At 30.9% G+C, this 12,484-nt stretch overlaps 1 pseudogene; it reads right to left on the bottom strand.

The window, feature by feature from the left end:
* Window positions 1-1,473: 1,473 nt before the first annotated feature.
* On the bottom strand, window positions 1,474-11,800 carry LOC110657439 (monooxygenase 2-like; annotated as a pseudogene).
* Window positions 11,801-12,484: the final 684 nt, after the last annotated feature.

The raw sequence follows: 12,484 nt of genomic DNA, 5'->3' as shown, positions 1-12,484 counted from the left end.
ACTTCTTTTAATTTTGCTTTTGGTCTAATATTGATAATTGTTTGGTATGTGCGTACAGATAATCCGAGCATACCTTTTACTCTTCGCAGCCAAATTTGTGAGTTATGTGATTACAAGTCAGTGAGTTGATTTTGAAATTGCATTCAGCATCGACATTATTATTGGGAATATTCAAGTGTTGGAATTCTCACATCAAAAAGAGATGGGATAAGTGAGAGATATATAAGTAGAAAGAATCTATAAACCCATTGCCTTAAGGTTTTAGGTTAAATGTGGTGTAAGTCTATGAGTGTATTCTTTCACAAGACCCATCGAAAAGGATTCTCCCTAGGCACTTTAGGCTTTTCAGATCTCTAACAAGTGATATCAGAGTTGATAGTTTAGAAAAAACAAGTATGGAGATGGCGGTCTGTGATCCCCATGGTGTTTTGACTAGTGGATAGAAGAGTTGAGAGACTCCCAATAGGCCCAATGGAGTAAGAAGGAACTCCTCTGAAAAAAAGTAGATCGATAGAGTGGAAACTCTTGGTACACATAATGGCTCTAGCATGGCTCTTGTAGGTGCATGTTTCGGGTGGACTTGGTTGAGTAATTGGGCTCTTAGTAACACTATAATACTCGAGTTCAGAAAAAAGCTTCTATTCAAGGGGAAGCAGACCCATATGGAAAAAATTCACACTTAAGGGGGAGATTACTAGGAATATTCAAGTGTAAGAATTCTCACCTCAAAAAGTAGTGGGATGAGTAAGAGATATATAAGTAACCCATTATCTTAAGGTTTTGGGTTGGATATGATGTCAAGCTCATGAGTATTCTCTTACAAAATCCATCAAGAAATATTCTCTCTAGGTGCTTTAAAATCTCCAGCTCTCTAACAATTATTTATACTTTTGAATTGCTCATACATTATGGTGTGTGTACTGTTTTTGCGTGGTACATGCAACTGATGATTATCAATTAAATGGTTGAGTTATAAATTACAATTGTAAATAAAATTCATAAATTTAAAATGAATAAATATAAATAATTGTAATTAAAAGGAGACATCTTATAATTTTATATAATAACAAATTAAGGCACAAACAAAATTATTGCACTAGCAAATGTCTAATTGGAATAACAATAAATTTGTCAGGTGCCTATAAATCGTAACACAGAATATTAAGAATATGGCCATTATATTTGTTTTTACAAAACAATCAAATAATTCAATTTATGATCTCAACTTTCTAAGCACTCAATTGAGTTGGTAGATAATTTCATTAATGTATTTTTCAAGAGAAATAAGCATTTCATTATGTAATGATAAAGCATTTGAAGTCTTAATTTAATAGTAAATGCACCCTTAATAATACAACATTCAAGTTTCAACTCTTTCTATAAATAAGTTATAGCCTAATGATATTAGAATTGTATTTAAAGCTGTGATAAAATCTAAAGTCTCTTTTGCAAAAAAAGAATTTAAGAGTCATATCAAGAAATGTTGTTGAGGTTTCCACAGTCAAAATCAGATCTATTTAATAACAACCCAGCAAGAAATTTAACCAAAATTCTATCCTTCAAGAAGTTCATTAATTTTCCATCACTTTTTTGTAAATAAGATGTGGTTATGAGCTAAAAGCTTCTCCATCTCCTCTGTGACGCATAATTTTTCAACCCAATTTCAATCCTCTTAAATTCTTCCTTGTCTTTCTCTTCATTTGCTACAATCACTTGTTTTTTCAAAGCCTCAGCAAGGCGCCTACCTAAGACTACGCCATCTTCCAAGGCAGCACAACCACCTTGGCCAATATCTGGTGTCATGGGATGGAGAGCATCTCCAGCCACACAAACATTACCTTTGCTCATATTTCCCCATATCAACTCCCATGGATGTCTAAATCTTAGAGGAGAAGATACAATATTATCTAGCTCAGTAGCTTCTACTACTGCCCTTAGATGTTGGTCAGCTGCATTTTCAAGTTTGTTGAGCACAAATTGCTTCAACTTAGCTGGGTTCTCCTCTAGCCTTTTGTCTGCAAGGAAAACACAAAATTTGCACAATATAAGCCTAGACGTGAGATAATAATGGTTAAAAAATAATTAATGCTAGATTATGCCTAATTCATTTGCCATGTTCTCCGTATATATTATATTTTAAATCAACAATAAATCAGGTATAAATAAGAATTTTCTTTTTACACTGAAAAGTGTAAAATTATTACTTTATTCTAAAATATGTAGAGTAGCATGAGTAATTTTCCAACAAAAGTATTATCTAAATTTATTATATGTGATTAGATAATGAGGTAAGTGAAAATCTATATAACAATATAAAACATATCTAGGATGCATGATCATTGCCTGGGGCATTGGGAGTCCAAGAGAAAAAACCAATATATAGATTTTTCATCACAAGGGGCAAGACCTGAACGGAAACCATTACCAAAGAACTGCAAGAACTTGCGATTGTATCCGTGAACTGAGTTAAAATTCGCATATGCCCTTATTGCTGATCGTTCTGTAAAAACTGGAGTTTTGAAACCTAGCCATTTCGCTACCATTGAGTTTACCCCATCACATCCAATTAACACCTTCCATCCATAAAATAAGGGACAATATTAAATAAAAGTATATATTTTATATACTATAAGACAACCGTCAGATCGCTTAGTGAGATTTTCGAACTTTTTCGATTTTCAAAATTTAAAAATAATTTTATAATAATTATTAATACAATTTGGACTTAATTTAAGTGTAATCGGATCAAGGATAGCTCACTGGCGCCGGGACCGCATTTTCAGCCAGATCTGACTGCCTGGCGGCTCGTCTCAGAACGTGGTCAATATTATAGTCAATCCTAACATTTTCAGATGTTCTGGATGCATTCCAGTGTCAGAATTGGCAGAAGTAAACCCAAACTCCAAGTTGCTCATTTTCAGCTAATACCGATTTAGAATAAAATTCATAAAATATTTGTGGAAGATCAGAAAATTATAATTCCTTTTGCAATAGCCTTATAATATTATTAAGGACCGGCAGGCCAAATTTTAAAATTTTTAGAGCTCGTTTGGGTAGTTTTTGCAAAATGGCAAGTTATAGGGGCTAAATTATAATTTTTCGAATTATGGTTATTGACTGTTTGGGTGGGCCCAGGAGGGGCCTTGTGATGTGATTGTGTGATTGACAGATATATAAATGTATTTTAAAGCCTTTTGCAGGTTGGTTAGGTCCCAGATATAGGGAAAACTCTGCCAGATTTTCAACATAAATTCGGCTTTCTGTTGTCTCTTTAGAGTTTTATTTTGACTTAGTACTAATAAATTTATAATTTAATTATTAGGTGATCGATGTCAGCTATTTTCCTCCATCCCGCAGCCACAATAGTCCTTGGTGTAACGTGAGTAAAATATTAATTTTAATTGTAATTTCGATATTATTATATGTTCAAGCATACCCATGCATCACTTATAAATATGTATCTATGTAGTTAATTAGTAAGCACATTCTATATTGCATTCGTAATTGTTGAAGTGTTGTGGATGTTGTTTGTGGTAATTTGGAGCAGTGTGTGTGCGTGGTGTGCGTGTGGTATGGTAGTGGATATGGACAGAACTGGTAGACACGGCTTGAGAGACACTCGCTGGGATCCCGTATTTGGTTTATTAAGTGAAAGTCCGCCTTGAGAGACACTCATTGGCAGAGGTTGGATTAAGAGGGTTGTATAGTGGATCAGCTCCCATATATGTACTGTTTGACAGTGTTGGGTGTGTGAGTACTCCAAATTGCCTTTTTGCTGTTATGATATGAAAATTATGACGATGTTGCATTTCACTCCACAGGGTGCATTAGCTTTAGATAGCTATAGAGATTATGGTTAAAATTAGTATTTTACTCTTTGAGTCGAACGCTCACTCCTGTTATTTTTCTAGGTTACAGAAGAAGACCTTTTTCAGAATAACATATTTCTTTCCTCGGAAGTTATGGAGAAAATTACTTAACTGTATTATTATTGTCTAAATTTGTAATTTAGAACTCCGCATGTACTAGTAGTAGTATTAATCCTGTCAAGGACTGCATGAATTTAAGTTTTTGTATTAACAAATGAAAAATTTTTATGAGTTTTAAATAATTTGTAAATGATGTAACGGGGTTGAGATGGGCTCCCCAAATTTCAATTTCTGATAATTAATGGGTTAAATTGGCCTGAAATAAAATTATAACAGTTCAATTTAAATTATTTTATATGCATATTGGGCTTAAATTGTGGGTCTAGTCATGGGTTTGATAACAGTAAGACTTACTACGGGTCTCGAGGGCTTTATGCCGGCCTAGGCCCTAGTGCCGATCCGGCCTATAGGTTGGGTCGTGACACTACCTAAATCTATCCTATTAGGATATTAGATCAGGTACCACAAAAATTCAATCTATTGCCATCCCTAAAGAGAAGTGCAAATGGTCCTGACCGATTTGCACGAAATTTTACAGTAGAACTGAGATTTGGTTGCAGTATCAAGAAGTTAAGAATTTGTTCTCATATAATTTTTCTGCTCACATTTTATTATTTGTATAAAATTTCTTGTGAATCAATCGCGTCAATCGGCTTTTTTTTTCTAAGAAAATAGGTGAAAATATTTTTATGTTTTGGTTACTCCACACACTTTCATCTCTTTGTTTATTTTTATCACTTTAATTGTTAGTCAAAAAATTAAAAAGATAATCAATGAGAGATAGAAGTATTAATAATGATAGGCCTTTAAAAGGTGTTAATACTGGTAAAACAAAGTGTTTATAATAATTAAATTCAAGGGTGAAATAATAATTTATCCTAAAGGATATTAGGGGTGAGCATTCGGTTCAAACCGAACTGAACCGAATTACAAATTTTACTATTCGCTCATCATTAAGGACAGGCCTATATTGGGGCTAAGGAGAGTACCCATTGAAATTTTAAAATATTTTAGGGTTATAGTTGTAATTTTTCAAAAAAAATAATATTTTTTTATTACTTCTATTAAATTTCCTCAACTATTTTAAAAGTTGTTAGGTTTATTATTAAGTTTATTACAAAAAAATAAAAAAAAAAAACTCTCAAATGCATTCTACCCTATTAAAACAATGATACAGCAGTCAAAACACAAAACCTCTTGTAAAATTAAAAATAAAATAAAATAAATTCAAACCTTTTCTTTACCTCTTCTTCTTAATCCATTTTATTTTGCTATTTTTCTCTTTCAACAATTTACAATCATCAATTTTCATTCTTTATATTTAAATTATTGGACAAAATCATTAAAGGAAAGTCTAGCATAGTTTTCTCATTTCATCAATTTAAAATTTTAGTAGTTTTTTCCCATAATCTCATTGATATTATTGAAATCTTTTCCTTGCTAAAATTTATTCATACTTAGATTAAAAAAAGTTTTTTTCTTTCACAATATTAGAAGATAAAATCATCTCATTTATTTTATTAAATCTCTAATTTTAATTGGATTTGCTTTTCATGATTGTTTTAAAAAGATTAGATTTAAAATAAACTAGGCAAACTTTTTAAATTTTAAGCCATAAGTTCAATAATTAATAATATTAAACCTTCATTGTATTTTTGAATTAACATTAATTCCATTTAATGTTTAGCAAGCTAGTTTTATTAAAAAAAAATTGAAGTATTTATTTCTGTTACTATATTCATTGAATGTTTTTATTTTATACTTATAGAATAATTTTACCAGTCAACTATTATAAAATTATCATCATTAGTTAATTAACATGTTCAATTAACACCTAGACCAAAAAATTAATAAATCATATATTTTATTTAGGTTTCTAAGTTAAATATGTATTCGTCACTACTCATAAGGATAAATTTCAACAGCTGTCCCTGAACTTATATAGTTGTAATACTATAGTCCTTCAACTTTAAAATGTAACATAAAACCCCCTAAAATTTCAAATTTTGCATAGTGAAATCCCTTTGACTTTCAATTACTAATTTTTCAGTTAGAAAGTTACGTGAACAGCTCCCGCATGACACTTAGTTAACATTTCTCTCTCCTCTCTTATGCAAAGTGTAAAATTATTCTCTTCACACGTGAAAAATTATTCTGCTTACAGAGAGAAGAAGGATTCAATTTATACATGGCTTGAGAGAGAAAAGAAAAATACTGACTAAGCTTCATATCGGAACTGTCCAGGTTAGTGTCTAACTGAAAAATCGATAATTTGAGGTTAGAGGGATTTTTACTGTACAAAATTTGAAAGTTAATGGAGTTTTATATTACATGTTTAAGTTGATGGACTGTAATGTTACAACTTGATAAGTTCAGGGACAGTTGTCAAAATTTATCCCTACTCATCATTAACTGCAAAAGTTAAAAAATATATTAAAAAAAAAAACAAAAGCGAAGGATGAAATTAAAATTTAGAAATGTTTTCATCTATTTTTTGAAATATAAAGATTCAAATATTAATTATAACATAATACATAATAAAAAGTAATTTATCTACAGAAAAAAGAATTAATTTATTACCTTAGTTTTGATGATGATACCATCATCAAGATAAACCAGCTTGAAGTAGTCTGATTCGTCAATAGAAACCACTTTGGAGGAGAACCTTATAGTACCTTGTGGGAGCTACTGTGCAAGTGCTTCCTATAGCAATTTCCTTTACACCCAACGAACCTCATGTTCTCCACTGCACATCACACCACATATTGTTATATTTACATAGCCATCCCTTTTTTTGATCTGTTTGAGATATCATTAATAATAGGAAAATTTTATTATTTAGTGCATACATTTTAATAAAATTAATTACTATATTTTAAAATATATACTATTTAGTCCCTGTATCTTATTTTTATTAAACTATTTAGTTCTTTCATCAGTTAAAAGATTTTAATGCCTATTAAACTACTATTTAATCTCCTTATTTTAGTGAAATTAATTAATTAGTTCCTATATTTTGAAAAATACATTAGTTGGTTCTTATAATTTGATTCTATTAGCTCTTTTGTCCCTTTTATTATTTTTTTTATACCCAACTACCTTGACCCTTCATGTCTTATTTTTAGGGGTGAGCATTTCTTGGTTTGAACCGAGAAACCAAACCGAGTCAATCGATTTCAGTTCAAATGGTTCGATTATTTAGGTTTTCAGTTTCGATTCGGTTAGTATATTTAGGTATTTTTCATTTTCAGTCGATTCGGTTCGGCTTTCAGTTATAACCAAAAAAATCAAATAAACCGAAATTTAAAGCTCAAAAGTTTAACTTTTACATATACAAGCCCTTGTCCAGGCCAAGCCCAAGGGATAAAAACATAACCCTAAGCCTAAATATAGTCATCTATCCTTATTCCTAGGGGTGAGCAGATTTCGGTTTAAACTAAAAAATCAAACCGAATCGAGTCAATCGGTTTAATCAGTTCGGTTTTAAAATTTAATCGGTTCGGTTCTGTTTTATATTATAAAAATTTTAATTATTTCGGTTCGGTTTTGAAGAGAAAAAATCAGTTAAACCGAATCGAGCTGAATGGTAATTTTATATATTCAAATCGAACCAAGTCAAATCGAATCGATTTTTGAATTAAATTATTTTTATGGGGAATTTATGATTATATTTAATTATATATATATATATATTGTTTAATTTCATTGATTTATGTTTATTAGGTTCAAAACAAAGTCAAAATTAGACTAAATAACTTAAAATCAAGTCTAAATTAAAAAATTAATAAAAAATAAAACTAATCGGTTTGAACCGAACTAAACTGAAATAGAGCGATTAGATTCAATTCAATTTTTCATCTATTTCGATTCGGTTCAGTTTCTAAAATATGTAATTCGGTTTTTATAATTTAATTTGGTTCAGTTCGTTTTGGTTTGGTTCGGTTTGGTTTGAACCGAATGCTCACCCCTACTTATTCCCTTTCATTACCGTCCTTTGCTCCTCTAACCTCTCTCCTACTTCTTCTTCTTCTTTTTTTCTTCATGTAACATTGTTATCTCATATTTTCATCATATTCATGGCCTTACAGCTTGTCAATGGAGTCATCCCTTTGCCTTTCATGTCACTTTGTAGCATGAGATTCAGTCGGTCACCGCTCACCAACTCACATGTTGCTGCTGCTATTGTGCATAGACTTCTTCTTCTTCTTCTTTTGCACTAGAGCATATGGGAGATGACTGAAGTGAAGAAGAAAATCCACTATTGCTCAAGTTCCTTTAGTTTCTCATGTAGTTTTGATGTTTTTTTTTTTTCAATGGAAGTTTAATGTATTTTGTTGGGTATTGTTTTTGTAATGGGTATTGCAAAATATAGGCTTATTGTGGGAATTTGTAATTTCTTGCAAAATTTAGGCAGATTGTAAAGGGTATTGCAAAATTTGCTGTTGAAATTTTGTGTAATTTTCAGCTCTTTTCAATAAATTGATTAATGGGTGCTCCCTTTGGAATTCTATTCTAGCATCTGGAAGATTGAAATTGATTATTGTGTTTTTGTTCATGAGATTGTTTGAGACTTTGACTATTTGGGATTTGGGAGCTTGATTTGAAAGTCTTCAATTTGCTGCTATAATGTTAGATTTAGACCTAAACTGACTTGGAGGAGAGTAGTACAACATGACCTAGAAGCATTACACATTTTCGAGGATTTAACCCAAAATCATTTAAAGTGGAGAAAGATAATACATATAGTCGACCCCAAATTTTTGAGATAAAGGCCTAGTTGAGTTGAGTTGAGTTTAATGTTGGATTTGAGATTTGTTCTTATTTCTGTTTAATTGTTTGAGATTTTTGAGTTGCTAGGATGGGATTTATGTGTGTAAAGTGGGATAAATTTTGACAACTGTCTCTGAACTTATCTAGTTATAACATTACAATCCCTCTACTTAAAAATATAACATAAAACCCTATCAACTTTCAAATTTTGCACATTAAAATCCCTTTAATCTCCAATTATCAGTTTTTCAGTTAAATGCTAACCTAAACAGTTCCAGTATGGATCTTAGTCAGTATTTCTCTTTTTTCTCTCAAGTCATGTGTAAATTAAATCCTTCTTCTCTTTATAGATAGAATAATTTCTTATGCATAAAGAGAATAATTTTACACTTTGCATAAGAGAAGAGAGAGAAATATTGACTAAACGCTATACGGGAGCTATTCACATCAGTTTCTAACTAAAAAGTTAGTAATTGAAAGTCAAAGAAATTTTACTATGCAAAATTTGAAAGTTTAGGGGGTTTTATGTTATATTTTAAAGTTAAAAAACTATAGTGTTATAACTATATAAATTCAGGAACAGTTGTTGAAATTTATCCGTATAAAGTGTGTGTGATGTTGAATTTCTGGAAAGTTCAATTTAATCGGTTCTGAACCGAACAGAATTAAGTTGATTATTTCGATTTGGTTCCATCTTAAGGTTCAGTTTGGTTCAATGTTTAAAAATCCTTAACTTAGGTTTTCGATTTATTCGGTTCGGTTTGGTTCAGAATCGAACCGACCATTTGCACACCCCTACTTATTTCTTTCTTACCCTCCCTTATTTTTCCCTTCCTGTATATCTTTTTCTCTTCATCCACACCCTTCTCCCCCTCATTATCTCTCTATACTTTATCTTTTGTTAGAAATTGATACAAGTTGTATGCGTTAAGAGATTAATCAATTGCCCTAAATTTTCAAGAAATGAGAGTAATAATCTATTGAAATTGTTTTCCAATAGAAAAAATACAAAAATGATGCCTAGAGAGTTGAATAAAACTACTTGAATAATTTTAAAAACATAATTCAAATTTAGTTTTCATACAATAAAACTTTCATTTTCATTTAGGAATATGTTTTTTAAAATATAGTGCTTTCAAAGTATAGAAACTAACTAATTAGTTTCTCTATAATAGAGAGACTAAATAGTAGTATTTTTTCAAAGTACAAGAATCAACTAATTAATTTCACTAAAATAGAAACACTAAATAGCAGTTTGATAAGCATTGACCAATAAAAAAATTTGATAGAGACACTAAATAATTTAAACGAAAGCAAAATATATGTATTAAATAATATATTTTTTAAAACATAGAAATCAATTAATTTTAATTTTATTAAAATGTAGAAATTAAATACTAATTTTTCGTAACTGTGTGCTATGTTTATTACTCGCTGCTTCCCTTTGCTCTTAAAGGATACTTGCGCACCCATTTGGCCTGTGATTGTGGAGATAGCAACTAGTCTGTCATGCACATTCAAATTGGTAAATAAAATAAAGTTGACTGATTTTAACCATACAAATTAAAGTTGAGTGAAAATATATTGAAATTTAATGATAAATTCAAACAAAATTAATTGTTACCCATCAATCCGCTCATGTTGCTGCCGGAGATAATCACCAATGCCAACAACATCTAATGCCTTCCAAGCATTGGTCCTTGTAGCGAAAGCAAATCCAGTGACCCTCAAATTAGCAAAGGATTCCAGCACTAAGCCTTTAATTCCAAGCCTAAAAAGTAATTAAGTATATAATATATTAGTAAAGCAATCTACAAATATAATTAAGAATTCCATCTAATGATAATATAGAAGTTTGATTCATCAGACCTATGAAGCCGCAAGGAAGTAGTAAGTCCAGCAATACAGTAGAGTTGGGTTTTAGTTTTTGTATGGAAATGGATGACTTCAAAGTAGAATGAAAGTTGGAGTGTATAAATATTAGTGTGAGTTGCTTCACAAAAGAAGATGACACTAATTAAATGATTATGATGGAAGCAAGTACGTAAGATGGAGTCCAAGAAGCCATTGTGTTTGTCCTACTCAGATTTCGGTCTCATTGCGTTTCTTTTTCTTTTTTCTTTTTTTATAGAGATATTACTCAATAGGAATCGAATCTTTATCAATCAAGGTTCAAATAAATTGAAAGCATTTCAGAATTATTTATTGTGAATATATTGGACCTCTTACTTTAATAGTAAAAAAAAAAAAAAAAAAAAAAAAACAAAGACATAAATATTTATCTTAAAAAGTTATTATCTCTAAAATTTTAAAGATATAAAATATAGTTAGTCAGATATTATTGTCCCAAAAAGAAATCGCCAATCAAGGATAGCCTAATTTAGTCTTCCTTCACCTTTAAGTGTAGGGAGTGAGAGATTTCGAGTTCAAATCCTATCAATTACTTATGATAAGATAATTCACTTTTATGGTGAGTAGGGAAATGACTACCTCTCGCTAATGTTGAGCTTGAGTCAACTGCTACCTCAATGGCTTCGGAAAACTTCCATCTAAATTTCTTTTATTGTTAGGCTAGAGAGCCTTATTGACAAGTTGCATGCATATATTTTTGTTCATTCTGCAATTGTTTTGCTTGTTGGCTAAGAATGAATAATATATTTGCTTAGATATGTGCTTGGCTTCAGTTGTGTTATCTGAATGTGTGAGTCAGTCTGTTGTTGGTTAGGAAGCTCCAACTACTGTGCATACTTAGTGATATAGTATGGCCTGATTTCCAAGCTAAATGGTAAATGATTCGGAGTCTTGAGTCCGAGAAAAAGGTTGAAAGCCTTGATTACAGAGTATTTGAGCAAGAAGAGTGTTTGGATAGAATACAAGTGTTCGGGCAAGGAGAGTATTCGAATAGACAGATTACAAGGTGTTCAGATAGAATGAGTGTTCAGATATATTATAAAGATGCTCAGATAAAGGAGTGGTCGGTATAGATATAAAGTGTTCGGATAAGGAAGAATGGTTGGTAATGTGCTAAGAGTCGGTTACATGATCAAAGTATGTCCTATATCATCACCGAGAATATCGGGCATATTGAGCGGCAACTCCATAAAATATAGAGAAAGATCCTTATTAAAGTAGAAAAAGTGTCATCCTCTACTCTAGAAATACATTTTGTATCAATATTCAAAGTACATTATTCTATTTTTCTTTATTTATTTGTTAGTATTTACTTTTTCTTTGACATTTATTAACTTAAACATTGGAGTGATCAATCTCAGGTCACCAATCTTACTTTCTTCTCTTAATTACAAGCAGCATTCTAATCAGTTACCAACCCGAGAATCTCAGACAACATCACTTCGCTTTGATTGCGCTTTTAGATTTTGGATCTTTCTCCAGAAGCATTCGATGGACATGAGTTTTGGATTGCATTTGTTGACATGATTGTCTTATCATCTGCGTCATTGCTTACATCTTTTCATTGAGTGGATCATATTGATTACTTTTGAGCTCAAATGTCAATCTTTGGAATAAAAAATGTCTGGCTCAATCTTTGTATGACGTCTTCTAGTGAGTCATATTGAGTACTTGAATATTTATACTCAGCAGTTGGTACTATGTTTTGTAAATTTGGGATATATTAGCATAAGCATGAGTAAATATTTTTTCTTTTAAAAAAAAAAACCTGAAGTGTAATAATAAAACAAAATTGATCATTCAAAGTTTTAATGATAAAAATAATCGATTAGTTGAGAACAAATCAAAAGTAGCATTGTTTCGGTTTCAATTGA

Source organism: Hevea brasiliensis, chromosome 1 (assembly GCF_030052815.1).
Source record: "Hevea brasiliensis isolate MT/VB/25A 57/8 chromosome 1, ASM3005281v1, whole genome shotgun sequence".
Classification (NCBI taxonomy): Eukaryota; Viridiplantae; Streptophyta; class Magnoliopsida; order Malpighiales; family Euphorbiaceae; genus Hevea; species Hevea brasiliensis.
This window is presented reverse-complemented; position numbering and strand designations above follow the sequence as displayed.